Source organism: Macaca thibetana, chromosome 12, assembly GCF_024542745.1.
Source record: "Macaca thibetana thibetana isolate TM-01 chromosome 12, ASM2454274v1, whole genome shotgun sequence".
NCBI classification, from domain to species: domain Eukaryota; kingdom Metazoa; phylum Chordata; class Mammalia; order Primates; family Cercopithecidae; genus Macaca; species Macaca thibetana.
This window is the reverse complement of record NC_065589.1, coordinates 100,127,387-100,143,727: the sequence shown is the minus strand read 5'-3', so window position 1 is coordinate 100,143,727 and position 16,341 is coordinate 100,127,387.

The following is a 16,341-nucleotide window of genomic DNA, read 5'->3' as shown; positions in this document are numbered from 1 at the left end:
ATTGTCTTGGCTATATGGGTCCTTTTATTTTGTTCCATATGAATTTTAAGTAGCTTCTTTTTTAAATCTGAGAAGAATGTCAATGGTAGTCTAGTGGGAATAGCATTGAATCTGTAAATTACTTTAGGCAGTATGGCCATTTTCATGATTTGATTCTTCCTATCCATGAGCATGGAATGTTTTTCTATTTGTTCGTGTCCTCTCTGATTTCCTTGAGCAGCTGTTTATAGTTCTCCTTGAAGAGGTCCTTCACTTCCCTTGTTAGCTGTATTCCTAGATATTTTATTCTCTTTGTAGCAGTTGTGAATGGGAGTTCATTCATGATTTGGTTCTCTGCTTGACTGTTGTTGATATATAGGAATGCTAGAGATTTTTGCACATTGATTTGGTATCCTGAGACTTTGCTAAAGTTGCTTATCAGCTTAAGAAGTGTTTGGGCTGAGACAAAGGCGTTTTCTAGATGTGGGATCGTGTCATCTGCAAACAAAGGCAATATGATTTGCTCTCTTCCAATTTTAATACCCTTTATTTTTTTCTCTTGCCTGATTGCCCTGGCCAGAACTTCCAATACTGTGTTGCACAGGAGTAGTGAGAGAGAGAGCATTCTTGAGTTGTGATGGTTTTCAAGGGGAATGCTTCCATTCAGTGTGATATTGGCTGTGGGTTTGTCATATATGGCTCTTATTATTTTGAGGTATGTTCCTTCAAAACCTAGTTTATTGAGAGTTTTTAACATGAAGGGATGTTGAATTTTATCAAAAGTCTTTTCTGCATCTATTGAGATAATCTTGTGGTTTTCATCTTTAGTTCTGCTTATGTGATGAATCACATTTATTGATTTGTGTATATTAAACCAATATAGCATCCTCAGGAGGAACCCAACTTGGTCATGGTAGATACGCTTTTGGATGTGCTGCTGGATTAGGTTCACCAGTGTTTTATTAAGGATTTTTGCATCGATGTTCATCAGAGATATGGGACTGAGGTTTTGGGGTATTTTTTGTTGTTGTTGTATTTCTTCTAGGTTTTGGTATCAGGATAATGCTGGCTTCATAAAATGAGTTAGGGAGGAGTCCCTCCTTTTCAACTGTTTGGAAGAGTTTCAGAAGAAATAGTACCGAAGATGGCCGAATAGGAACAGCTCCAGTCTCCAACTCCCAGCGCGAGCGACACAGAAGACCGGTGAGACCGGTGGGTGTGCCGGACAATTGGTGCTGGTCAGCTGCTGCAGCCCAACCAGGGAGAGCTGAAGCAGGGCGAGGCATTGCCTCACCTGGGAAGCGCAAGGGGAAAGGGAATCCCTTTTCCTAGCCAGGGGAACTGAGACACACAACACCTGGAAAATCGGGTAACTCCCATCCCAATACTGCGCTTTAAGCAAACAGGCACACCTGGAGATAATATCCCACACCTGGCTGGGAGGGTCCCACGCCCACGGAGCCTCCCTCATTGCTAGCACAGCAGTCTGCGATCTCGCGGCAAGGCAGCAGCCATGCTGGGGGAGGGGCGCCCACCATTGCTGAGGCTTAAGTAGGTAAACAAACCCGCTGGGAAGCTCAACTGGGTGGAGCTCACAGCAGCTCAAGGAAACCTGCCTGTCTCTGTAGACTCCACCTCTGGGGACAGGGCACAGATAACAACAAAAGCAGCAGAAACCTCTGCAGACGCAAACGACTCTGTCTGACAGCTTTGAAGAGAGCAGTGGATCTCCCAACACGGAGGTTGAGATCTGAGAAGGGACAGACTGCCTGCTCAAGTGGGTCCCTGACCCCTGAGTAGCCTAACTGGGAGACATCCCCCACTAGGGGCAGTCTGACACCCCACACCTCACAGGGTGGAATACACCCCTGAGAGGAAGCCTCCAAAGCAAGAATCAGACAGGTACACTCGCTGTTCAGAAATATTCTATCTTCTGCAGCCTCTGCTGCTGACACCCAGGCAAACAGGGTCTGGAGTGGACCTCAAGCAATCTCCAACAGACCTACAGCTGAGGGTCCTGACTGTTAGAAGGAAAACTATCAAACAGGAAGGACACCTACACCAAAACCCCATCAGTACGTCACCATCATCAAAGACCAGAGGCAGATAAAACCACAAAGATGGGGGAAAAGCAGGGCAGAAAAGCTGGAAATTCAAAAAATAAGAGTGCATCTCCCCCGGCAAAGGAGCACAGCTCATCGCCAGCAACGGATCAAAGCTTGACGGAGAATGACTTTGAGGAGATGAGAGAAGAAGGCTTCAGTCCATCAAACTTCTCAGAGCTAAAGGACGAATTACGTACCCAGCGCAAAGAAACTAAAAATCTTGAAAAAAAAGTGGAAGAATTGATGGCTAGAGTAATTAATGCAGAGAAGGTCATAAATGAAATGAAAGAGATGAAAACCATGACACGAGAAATACGTGACAAATGCACAAGCTTCAGTAACCAACTCGATCAACTGGAAGAAAGAGTATCAGCGATTGAGGATCAAATGAATGAAATGAAGCGAGAAGAGAAACCAAAAGAAAAAAGAAGAAAAAGAAATGAACAAAGCCTGCAAGAAGTATGGGATTATAGGGTGCCTGAAAGTGAGGGAGAAAATGGAACCAAGTTGGAAAACACTCTTCAGGATATCATCCAGGAGAACTTCCCCAACCTAGTAGGGCAGGCCAACATTCAAATCCAGGAAATACAGAGAATGCCACAAAGATACTCCTCGAGAAGAGGAACTCCAAGACACATAATTGCCAGATTCACCAAAGTTGAAATGAAGGAAAAAAATCTTAAGGGCAGCCAGAGAGAAAGGTCGGGTTACCCACAAAGGGAAGCCCATCAGACTAACAGCAGATCTCTCGGCAGAAACTCTACAAGCCAGAAGAGAGTGGGGGCCAATATTCAACATTCTTAAAGAAAAGAATTTTAAACCCAGAATTTCATATCCAGCCAAACTAAGTTTCATAAGTGAAGGAGAAATAAAATCCTTTACAGATAAGCAAATGCTTAGAGATTTTGTCACCACTAGGCCTGCCTTACAAGAGACCCTGAAGGAAGCACTCAACATGGAAAGGAACAACCGGTACCAGCCATTGCAAAAACATGCCAAAATGTAAAGACCATCGAGGCTAGGAAGAAACTGCATCAACTAATGAGCAAAATAACCAGTTAATATCATAATGGCAGGTTCAAGTTCACACATAACAATATTAACCTTAAATGTAAATGGACTAAATGCTCCAATTAAAAGACATAGACTGGCAAACTGGATAAAGTGTCAAGACCATCAGTCTGCTGTATTCAGGAGACCCATCTCACATGCAGAGACATACATAGGCTCAAAATAAAGGGATGGAGGAAGATTTACCAAGCAAATGGAGAACAAAAGAAAGCAGGGCTTGCAATACTAGTCTCTGATAAAACAGACCTTAAACCATCAAAGATCAAAAGAGACAAAGAAGGCCATTACATAATGGTAAAGGGATCAATTCAACAGGAAGAGCTAACTATCCTAAATATATATGCACCCAATACAGGAGCACCCAGATTCATAAAGCAAATCCTTAAAGACTTACAAAGAGACTTAGACTCCCATACAATAATAATGGGAGACTTCAACACTCCACTGTCAACATTAGACAGATCAACGAGACAGAAAGTTAACAAGGATATCCAGGAATTGAACTCATCTCTGCAGCAAGCAGACCTAATAGACATCTATAGAACTCTCCACCCCAAATCAACAGAATATACATTCTTCTCAGCACCACATCGCACTTATTCCAAAATTGACCACATAATTGGAAGTAAAGCACTCCTCAGCAAATGTACAAGAACAGAAATTATAGCAAACTGTCTCTCAGACCACAGTGCAATCAAACTAGAACGCAGGACTAAGAAACTCAATCAAAACCGCTCAACTACATGGAAACTGAACAACCTGCTCCTGAATGACTACTGGGTACATCACGAAATGAAGGCAGAAATAAAGATGTTCTTTGAAACCAATGAGAACAAAGATACAACATACCAGAATCTCTGGGACACATTTAAAGCAGTGTGTAGGGGGAAATTAATAGCACTAAATGCCCACAAGAGAAAGCAGGAAAGATCTAAAATTGACACTCTAACATCACAATTAAAAGAACTAGAGAAGCAAGAACAAACACATTCAAAAGCTAGCAGAAGGCAAGAAATAACTAAGATCAGAGCAGAACTGAAGGAGATAGAGACACAAAAAACCCTCCAAAAAATCAATGAATCCAGGAGTTGGTTTTTTGAAAAGATCAACAAAATTGATAGACTTCTAGCAAGACTAATAAAGAAGAAAAGAGAGAAGAATCAAATTGACGCAATAAAAAATGATAAAGGGGATATCACCACCGACCCCACAGAAATACAAACTATCATCAGAGAATACTATAAACACCTCTACGCAAATAAACTAGAAAATCTAGAAGAAATGGATAATTTCCTGGACACTTACACTCTTCCAAGACTAAACCAGGAAGAAGTTGAATCCCTGAATAGACCAATAGCAGGCTCTGAAATTGAGGCAATAATTAATAGCCTACCAACGAAAAAAAGTCCAGGACCAGATGGATTCACAGCTGAATTCTACCAGAGGTATAAGGAGGAGCTGGTACCATTCCTTCTGAAACTATTCCAATCAATAGAAAAAGAGGGAATCTTCCCTAACTCATTTTATGAGGCCAACATCATCCTGATACCAAAGCCTGGCAGAGACACAACACAAAAAGAGAATTTTAGACCAATATCCCTGATGAACATCGATGCAAAAATCCTCAATAAAATACTGGCAAACCGGATTCAGCAACACATCAAAAAGCTTATCCATCATGATCAAGTGGGCTTCATCCCTGGGATGCAAGGCTAGTTCAACATTCGCATATCAATAAACATAATCCAGCATATAAACAGAACCAAAGACAAGAACCACATGATTATCTCAATAGATGCAGAAAAGGCTTTTGACAAAATTCAACAGCCCTTCATGCTAAAAACGCTTAATAAATTCGGTATTGATGGAACGTACCTCAAAATAATAAGAGCTATATTTATGACAAACCCACAGCCAATATCATACTGAATGGGCAAAAACTGGAAAAATTCCCTTTGAAAACTGGCACAAGACAGGGATGCCCTCTCTCACCACTCCTATTCAACATAGTGTTGGAAGTTCTGGCTAGGGCAATCAGGCAAGAGAAAGAAATCAAGTGTATTCAGTTAGGAAAAGAAGAAGTCAAATTGTCCCTCTTTGCAGATGACATGATTGTATATTTAGAAAACCCCATTGTCTCAGCCCAAAATCTCCTTAAGCTGATAAGAAACTTCAGCAAAGTCTCAGGATACAAAATTAATGTGCAAAAATCACAAGCATTCTTATACACCAGTAACAGAGAGCCAAATCATGAATGAACTTCCATTCACAATTGCTTCAAAGAGAATAAAATACCTAGGAATCCAACTTACGAGGGATGTAAAGGACTTCTTCAAGGAGAACTACAAACCACTGCTCAGTGAAATTAAAGAGGACACAAACAAGTGGAAGAACATACCATGCTCATGGATAGGAAGAATCAATATCGTGAAAATGGCCATACTGCCCAAGGTAATTTATAGATTCAATGCCATCCCCATCAAGCTACCAATGAGTTTCTTCACAGATTTGGAAAAAAACTGCTTTAAAGTTCATATGGAACCAAAAAAGAGCCCGCATCTCCAAGACAATCCTAAGTCAAAAGAACAAAGCTGGAGGCATCACGCTACCTGACTTCAAACTATACTACAAGGCTACAGTAACCAAAACAGCATGGTACTGGTACCAAAACAGAGATATAGACCAATGGAACAGAACAGAGTCCTCAGAAATAATACCACACATCTACAGCCATCTGATCTTTGACAAACCTGAGAGAAACAAGAAATGGGGAAAGGATTCCCTATTTAATAAATGGTGCTGGGAAAATTGGCTAGCCATAAGTAGAAAGCTGAAACTGGATCCTTTCCTTACTCCTTATACGAAAATTAATTCAACATGGATTAGAGACTTAAATGTTAGACCTAATACCATAAAAACCCTAGAGGAAAACCTAGGTAGTACCATTCAGGACATAGGCATGGGCAAAGACTTCATGTCTAAAACACCAAAAGCAACGGCAGCAAAAGCCAAAATTGACAAATGGGATCTCATTAAACTAAAAAGCTTCTGCACAACAAAAGAAACTACCATCAGAGTGAACAGGCAACCTACAGAATGGGAGAAAAATTTTGCAATCTACTCATCTGACAAAGGGCTAATATCCAGAACCTACAAAGAACTCAAACAAATTTAAAAGAAAAAAACATGCAACCCCATCAAAAAGTGGGCAAAGGATATGAACAGACATTTCTCAAAAGAAGGCATTCATACAGCCAACAGACACATGAAAAAATGCTCATCATCACTGGCCATCAGAGAAATGCAAATCAAAACCACAATGAGATACCATCTCACACCAGTTAGAATGGCAATCATTAAAAAGTCAGAAAACAACAGGTGCTGGAGAGGATGTGGAGAAATAGGAACACTTTTACACTGTTGGTGGGATTGTAAACTAGTTCAACCATTATGGAAAACAGTATAGCGATTCCTCAAGGATCTAGAACTAGATGTACCATATGACCAGCGATCCCATTACTGGGGATATACCCAAAGGATTATAAATCACGCTGCTGTAAAGACACATGCACATGTATGTTCATTGTGGCACTATTCACAATAGCAAAGACTTGGAATCAACCCAAATGTCCATCAGTGACAGACTGGATTAAGAAAATGTGGCACATATACACCATGGAATACTATGCAGCCATAAAAAAGGATGAGTTTGTGTCCTTTGTAGGGACATAGATGCAGCTGGAAACCATCATTCTTAGCAAACTATCACAAGAACAGAAAACCAAACACCGCATGTTCTCACTCATATTTGGGAACTGAACAATGAGATCACTTGGACTCGGGAAGGGGGACATCACACACCGGGGCCTATTATGGGGAGGGGGGAGGGGGGAGGGATTGCATTGGGAGTTATAGCTGATGTAAATGACGAGTAGTTGGGTGCTGACGAGTTGATGGGTGCAGCACAGCAACATGGCACAAGTATACATATGTAACAAACCTGCACGTTATGCACATGTACCCTAGAACTTAAAGTATAATAATAATAATAATAATAATAAAAGAAATAGTACCAGCTCCTCTTTGTACCTCTGGTAGAATTCAGCTGCAAATTCGTCTGGTCCTGGGCTTTTTTTTTGCTTGTAGACTGTTTATTACTGCCTCAATTTCAAAACTCATTATTGGTCTGTTCAGAGATGCAAATTCTTCCTGGTTCAGTCTTGGGACAGTGCGTGTGTCCAGGAATTTATCCATTTCTTCTAGATTTTCTAGTTTATTTGCATAGAGGTGTTTAATGTATTCTCTGATGATTTTTTGTATTTCTGTGGGGTCAGTGGTGATATACTCTTTATCATTTGATTGATTGTGTCCAGCATTTTTTTAAATGAGGCACAGAGTGGAAAAAAAATTTGTAAAGCATATTTTATTTTCTTTTAGTGTTTATTTTGTTTTGTTTTTTAGAGGGAGGTCTCTGTTGCCCTGGCTAGAGTGCAGTGGTAAAATCATAGCTCACTGCAGCCTTGAGTTCCTGGGTTCAAGCAGTCTTCCTGTGTCAGTCTACCAAGTAGCCAGGACTACAGGTATGTGCCAGCATGCCCAGCTAATTTTATTTTATATCTTGTAGAGATGGAGTCTCACTGTGTTTCCCAGGCCAGTCTTGAACTCCTAACCTTAAGAGATCTGTCTCAGCCTCTCAAAGAATTGGGATTATAGATGTAAGCCTTCTCACCCAGCCTGTAAAGCACATTTTATATAAAGCATATATTTTGAACTGTTAAAATTCAATAAGAAATTTAAAATTTAAGGAAAGGTAGAAAGATTTGAACACTTCACCAAACAAGATGGCATATATGTGCATGAAAGATGCACAACATCAGTAGTCATTAGGGAAATACATGTTCATATCATAATGAGATAACACTAAAAGTGTATTAGAGTGCCTAAAATTTAAAAAGACTGAACATGACAAACGTTTGAGAGGACTGAGAGTTTCATCCCCTGCTGGTGGGAATGGAAAATGGTACAACCATTTTGAGAGACAATGGCTTTTTTTTTTTTAAGTGAACATACACTTACCATATGACTCAGACATTCTACACTTACGTGTTTACCCAGGAAAAGTGAAAACATATGTTCGTACGAAGACTTGTATGTGAATGTTCATGATAACTATCTTGTAATAGTCAAAAACTGGAAAGAATCCAAATGCCTACCAACGGTAAATGGATAAAGGCACTGTGTTACATCCATACAATGAAACAGCACTCAGCAATAACAGGGGTGATCCACTGGTACACACAACAATATGGGTAATCTCAAAATGTTATGCTTTATGAAATAAGCCAGACACAAATGCAGGCTTACTGTACAATTCCATTTACATAGTGCAAAATGATGGATCTACAGTGACAAAAAAGCAGACAGTGGAGAGAACAAGGTACAGAGGGGCAGGAGAAAAACATTAGACTTGTGCATGAGAAAACTTTTAGGGATGATGGATTTGTTTATTGCTTGGTTTATGATTGTAATGGTTTTACATGTGTATATGTAGGTCAATTTTTTTCAAATTATAAACTATAATCATATGTGGTTCATTACATGTTGGCTATAAGGCTATTTATAAATGGATGTTTTCTGTCTTACTTTAAACTGATAAATGAAGACAGTATATACTCTGAATAAAGATCCTTATGTAGAAATTTGAAATCAGTGTTAAAAAAAAAATAGAAAAATCATAAACCCCTCACCCATGTGAAAGGGTCAGGAGAAGATTAAGAGAAGGTTGTGAAGAAACGATATCTAGAGTAAATTGTGATTTTGCTGTCATTTCCACCTTTGACGTTGGTACTTCTCCCTTTATTTGAAGTCAGTGGTGAGTAACTACCAGGAATTCCCTAAAGACTGTAATGTGTGTCCCCTATAATTTGATTAGAGGGCACTTGTGTCTTTTCTTCCCTGTATCATTTAAAGTGAGAGCTACTTGCTTTGACCTAAACTGAATGATAGGTGACTTCACTAGCATTGGTGGTGTATCTAATCAAAGTCTTCTGGGCATGGATGTGTGAAAATCTTCTGTGAGCCAGTTGTGGGCCATGTGCATGAGGGAAAGCTGTTGTGAAATTGACTTAGTTCCCATAAATAAGGTCTGCCTAGAAGGTAATGAACTGGAGCAGAGGAAAGTGGAAGAAGGACACATGTTTAAAGTACTCACATTAGTCTCCATGTAGATGCACTCACCCAAGTCATGGAAAACAGAATCATATCCAGGGTTCTCAGAACAAGACACTAAAGCACTCAGAAGAGAAAGGCAGCTGTAAATATCTGCAAGGCTCAGAAAGTGAGAAGCCAGTATATGAGAGTATCAAATAGATAAGAATTTCCCCGCTTTCCTTTCTCATCTCCACTCTGTCCCCCAACATATTCCTCCCGCTGGGGTCATACCCAGAGTGTCAGAAACTACTTTTTAGGCATCTCAGGGAGAAAATGTGAAAGGGCTGGGGAGTAAAACTACCACTCCCTCGATTCTATTGCAAGTCTTTCAGCTGAAACCGATCACAGCCAGGGATGGTGAGGAAAGATCTTCACCTAAATTAAGCTTGAAGGAGGCATATTTGAAGATTTAAATTTGCTTAGAAACAACCAAAAAAAATGAAGTTTTTAAAATCCCATTTACAATACTGTCAGAAAACAAAAATAAAGAACGCATTTAATGAGACGTGCATAATGTCTGCACAGAAAACTCGAAAAATCTTCGGAGAGAAATTAAAGAAGAGCTAGATAAGGAAAAGGATTTACCTTATTCATAGATTGGAAGCCTCGATATCTTTAAGCTCTCAGTGCCTTTCAAGTTAATCTACAGATTCAATGCTATCCTAATCAAAATCCTAGCAGGATTTTTTGGGGTTAAAAATTGGCAAATTGGGCCGGGCGCGGTGGCTCACGCCTGTAATCCCAGCACTTTGGGAGGCCGAGGCGGGCGGATCACAAGGTCAGGAGATCGAGACCACGGTGAAACCCCGTCTCTACTAAAAATACAAAAAATTAGCCGGGCGCGGTTGTGGGCGCCTGTAGTCCCAGCTACTCGGGAGGCTGAGGCAGGAGAATGGCGTGAACCCGGGAGGCGGAGCTTGCAGTGAGCCGAGATCGCGCCACTGCACTCCAGCCTGGGCGACAGAGCGAGACTCCGTCTCAAAAAAAATAAATAAATAAATAAATAAAAATAAAAATTGGCAAATTGGAAGGTGCTAGAGTAACTGCATATTCATATGGGGGGAAAATGGATTTTTCCCTGCATCTCACACAGTACAAAAAAAAATGCATAGGCAAATTCATAGAGACAGAAAGTAGAATAGTGGTTATCAGGAGTTGGGGTGATGGTGGAATGGCTGATTATTGTTTAATAAAGTTTCAGTAGGATTTGATGAAAAGTTCTAAAGAGGAATAGTGATAATTTCACAACAGTGTGAATATGCGTAATATCAATAACCTGTACACTTAAAAATGGATAAATAATAAATTTTATACTATGTATATTTTATCATAATTAAAATGAAAAATAATTTAGGCTTTGAAAAGCGGAGTGGCCCTAAAAGCAACCTCTCCTAACTAATGTGTGGTTTCTCAAGTAGGATAGAGAAACTGTTTAGCCTCTCTTGAAGGTTTGGGGACGATATTAAGTAAAAATGTGCTTTGGACTTGAAAGTATACGTTGCACTGACGGAATAAAAATATATGGCAAGAGTATGTTGAAAATATATGCTTAGATCTGAGAAAAAAATAACATGACTAGCAAAAATGTGTTGAAAATATGTACTTAGAATTAGTAGAAAATGAAATAACATAGCTTCCACCAGAAGAAAACCCCTGGATTGCCCTAGAGACGTCACATCTGGCTTCTTGTACAATTTCATCAGTGTCATTTATGAACAATTCCTTCAGTGATCAAAAAAGGTTTCCTGATGGATGTTTATTATCTTGATTTGTGATGATGGCTTAAAGGAGCTCTATGTGTCAAAATCCATCACATTATGGACTTTAAATATGTACAGATTTGTTTTTTGTTATTTTGTTTCTTGGGTTTTTTCTAAGACAGGGTCTTGCTTTGTCACCCAGGCCAGAGTGCAGTGGCACAATGACAACTCATTGTAGCCTTGATCACCTGGGCTCAAGTGATCCTCCTGCCTCAGCCTCCTAAATAGCTGGGACTACAAGTGCTTGCCACCATGCCCAACTGACTTTTTGATTTTTTATAGAGATGAGGTCTCATTATGTTGTCCAGGCTGGCCTTGAACTCCTGAGCTCAAGTGATCCTCTCACCTTGGCTTCCCAAAGTGTTGGGATTATAGGTGTGAGTCACTGAGCCTCGCCAATAGGTACAGTTTAATGTACACCAATTATTCTTCAATAATGCTATGAAAAAATAATTTCGGTGGATGATAGACAAAGACATAAAAGCCATTAATATAAAACTTCTAGAATAAAAGAATAATATCCCTATGACTTTATGTAGACAAAGATTTCTTAGGCAAAGCACAAACAGCACTAATAATAAAATCAGAAAAAGATTAGATCTAAACAACAAAATAATACGTGCTTATTAAATGAATCATTAAGAAAATGAAAAAGTAAACCACAGCCCTGGAGATAATATTGGCAATGCATCTTTCTGATAAAGAATTTGTATGTAGAATATATATTAAAAATCTCTAAAACCCAATAATTTTTTTAAAAAGCAAGCACAATAAAAACTTGCAAAAGATTTGACACTTCCCTAAAGAATATACAACTGGCTAATAAAACCACAAAAAATGTTCAATATTATTAGTCATCATGGAAATGCAAGTAAAAACCACAATAAGAAATCACTTCACTAGAATGACTAAAATTTAAAAGAATGGAAATACCAAGAATTCATAAACATGTAGAGATGCTGGAATTCGCACATATTGCTGGTGAAACAGAAGCTGTCCCCTTGCTTGGAAAACTCTTTGGTAAATTGCTATAGCACAATACCTACTGCATGACCTAGCAAATTTACTCCCAGGTATTTTCCCGAGAAATTAAAATTTATATTCTCAAAAAGACTTTTATAAGAATGTTTATTATAGCTTTATTTAGAATACTAAAGACTGGAAACAAAGTAAAATGTGAAAGAGTAAACAAATAGTAGATATTTATATAGCAGCATGCTATTCAGCAATATAAATCAAAATGTGATCAAGGTGCACAACAGCATGGATGAATCTCACAGGAATCATGAGCAAAAGACACTATATAGTGTCTTTTGTTGAGCAAAAGACACTATATATTCAAAATTCCATTTACATCCAGTTACAGAACAGAGAAAAACTGATGACAGAGATTAGATCAATGTTCACCTGGCATGGGAAGAGATTGAGTGAACAGGTGCATGAGGAAACATTCAGAGGTCACAGAAATATTCTCAGTGGTAGTGCTAGCTACATAGGAGCATATATTTGTCAAAACTCATTGAACCAATCACTTAACATCTGTGCATGTTATGCCAATTATGTCTCATGATAGTTAATTTTGTGTGTCAACTTTGAGGTGTTTTTGGATAAGATTAACGTTTACATTTGTGAACTCTGAATAGGGGATATTGCCTCCCATAATGTCACTGGGCATAATCTAATCATTTGAAGACCTAAATACAGCAAAAAGATAGGTCTCACTGATCGAGAAGGAATTCTTTAGCCAACTGCCTTCAGACTTCATCTACACCAGTGGCTGTCCTGGGTCTCCAGACCTCTAGCCCACACTATAGATTTTGGATGTGCCAATCTCCATAATCTTGTAAGCCAATTATTTATAATAAATCAGATAGATAGATAGACAGATAATTGATGGGAAGAAAGAAGATAGATAGATAGATAGATAGATAGATAATTGATAGGAAGAAAGAAGATAGATAGATAGATAGATAGATAGATAGATAGATAGATAGATAAATAGATAGATAGATAGATGATGTGAAATATGCATACATCTTCATCTTCTTGGTTGAGTTTCTCTGGACAACCCTAACTAATATATAATTCATATCCAGGAAATAGTATAGAACAAATTCCTTAGAAACAATAGGTTCATTCTTTAAGAAAACTCTTTTAAAGTCAATAGATTTTATTCCAAGCTAAGATTCACAGTGTAGACTTCAGAGATTACCAATAATATTGTTGACTTTTCCTTATGAATCTTGAATATTTCTACTACTAAAAAAATCAAATAAGGATTTCATTGTTCTGATCCCATCAATTGAGCCACCCCAACCTCCTCCTTCCTAAAGTTTCTAAGTCATTTTCCTCTATTAAATCTATTTCTAAGCAGTTATTTCAGTTTGTCCTTACTCCTAGATCGTCATTTTCATGGCTGTGCTCCTACAGCAGAGTCTGTTTTTAGGCCATGACCCATCTGGTATCTCACAGTTGGAAGCTCTTGGAGTCTAACAAGGACCCTCTGTCTTGAAAGCAGATGCCAACATCTGCCTCCCCAAAACTCTTCCTGAAATCTCTGTTCACCTGTTTGGCTTTTAGCTACTGTTTCTGCTGAGTTTCTTGGAATCTCACTCTGTAGGCATCAGTCAATTCTTGAGAGAAATTTGCATGCAGATTTTTAAACTCACTTTTCTGACGTTTCCTCTCTCCAGGACTTTTTTCTGTCAAGTTCTATCCATTTTCCCAGTGCAAACACACTTCTGTAAAATTGGCCGTTTTCGGCTTGGGCTATATTCATATGAACTGAAAGTTGGCAAATGCTTTGAGAGGAGAGAGCCAAAATACCTGCATGTCACTATTTTTGCTTTCCTTCTCTTAAGAAAAAGAGCCCTACATCTTGCCTTGCTTAGTTTTCTCTAATGCCTTTCAATAGTTGCTTTGAATAGTTTCTCTATATTTAATCATTGCTTTCGGGGACATGTTGGCTAGAACTAGGGGTAACCACAACAACCTTTAAAAATACAAATTACATAAAGTCACCTCTAGCCTTAAAACCTTTTAATGGCTTCCCTCTACACTTTGAACAAATTCAGATACGTAGTCTTGACATAGAAGGGGCTTGTAATCTAACCCTTGCCTGTCTTACCTAGTTCAGCTACAGCCACTGTCCCATTGTTTTCACATGTCCCTCCTTGCAAGTCTTTAAACAAGCTCCTTCCTGCCTTTATATTTGCATATATATCTTTAAAGTAAAACTGCTGTCCTCTCACCTCTATTGGAAACACTGTTCTCTAATTCTTTTATTGGCTAATTTATTCTCCTACCCATGACTGATGTAAATGCAACTATTCAGAGAGGTTCTCCTTGACCATATTATGTAATTTCATAGTCCCTTTGTTTTTCACTATTTCTGGACACTGTTTTTTACCTTTTGCCTTCAGTGTGTATCACAATATAATGAATCACGGGCAAAGTCATACACAAAGAACTGGGGCAAATGAACCAAAAATAAGGATTTAGCTATGCAGGGGAGAATATAATAACATCTGCAAAGTCAGTTTACAGAGTCTAGTGCAAATGTGAAAGTTCATGAGAAGAAAATGAGAAAAATAAAAAAAGGTGTAGATGTGAGACCCAATCCACAGTGTTCTGTGTAATAAAGAAATTTGCTTTCACTCCATAATTTTTTTATCCAAATGAGCATTAATTAGAACTTAAGACCATTCTCTGAAAAACTATAATCAAGGTGTTCTTGAGTATCTGAAAGAGACATTCTGTCCATTTCGCTGATTAATTTTCAAAGGATATACTCACAAAACAAGAAATTTCTGATTTAAAGAATATGAGAATATTTAAGGCTTGATATTCTAATTGTCAAGGTATTCTAAGACTGAATGTGCTGATTTACAAATAACTGGTATCATGCAAGAGTGCCAGTGTTTTGCCATATCCTCTCCAATACAGGATATTGCTGCTTTTTAACATTTTTGTCAATTTAATGGAAAATGACTCTTTATTTACAAGAGAAATTAAATATACTTCCTTATATTTATTAACTGTATTTCAACAGTTATCAACTTTTTGTATACCTGAACCACTTTTATATGTATATACACATTGTTTTTACTAAATTCAAATACTTTTCATATATTATTGTAAGTTTTGATTGATGGTTTCAAATGAACAGTTAAAAAACATGAAATGATTCTACTTTTATCAATACTTAGGCCAAATTTGCTTTGTGTATCTCTAGCTCCTTTTACGCAAGTGAACAAAATTAACATTTTAACAGTGTCCTTTCTTCTCAACTCTTTTGGGCAATTAATTGGGCTTTTTGTTCTCAAATATAAACTGTCTCCAAAGTATTTCACCTATTTATTTTGCAGTAAGAATAGTAGGTATTTATTACATATACAGTATATATCTTTAAAATGTTTTACTTTTAATTACATCCTAACTTTTGCACTATTAAAAGTTTTTTATTTTACGTGGATAAATCTATGTCTTTTTCCTTTATGGCTTCTCTTGTGGTATCATACTTTTAAAGTACTTCTTTATCCTAAGGTGCACTCGATATTTTTTTAGTCACTTTAAAATTTCATGTCTGGCCGGGCGCGGTGGCTCAAGCCTGTAATCCCAGCACTTTGGGAGGCCGAGACGGGCGGATCACGAGGTCAGGAGATCGAGACCATCCTGGCTAACAAGGTGAAACCCCATCTCTACTAAAAAATACAAAAAATAACTAGCCGGGCAAGGTGGCGGGCGCCTGTAGTCCCAGCTACTTGGGAGGCTGAGGCAGGAGAATGGCGTAAACCCGGGAGGCGGAGCTTGCAGTGAGCTGAGATCCGGCCACTGCATCCCAGCCTGGGCGACAGAGCGAGACTCCCTCTCAAAAAAAAAAAAAAAAAAAAAAAAAAAAAAAAAAATTTCATGTCTTACAATATTAAATAGATCTAGAATTTATTTTTATTTATGCGGTAAAATAGGGAATCTAACTTACAATTTCCTAATCGTCAGCCAATTATCACTCTATATTATAAAATAATCTTTTATCCCCATAGCTTTAAGATGTAAATTTTTTAAAAAATAATTAATATAAATACAAAATATGTATATACTGTATAAGAATTCCATGCACCCACACACACCTGGATCTGCTTCCAGGCATATTTCTCTGCTCCCTTCATATATCCACCAACATTTATAATAGTACTTCTTAATAGCTAATTGTAAAA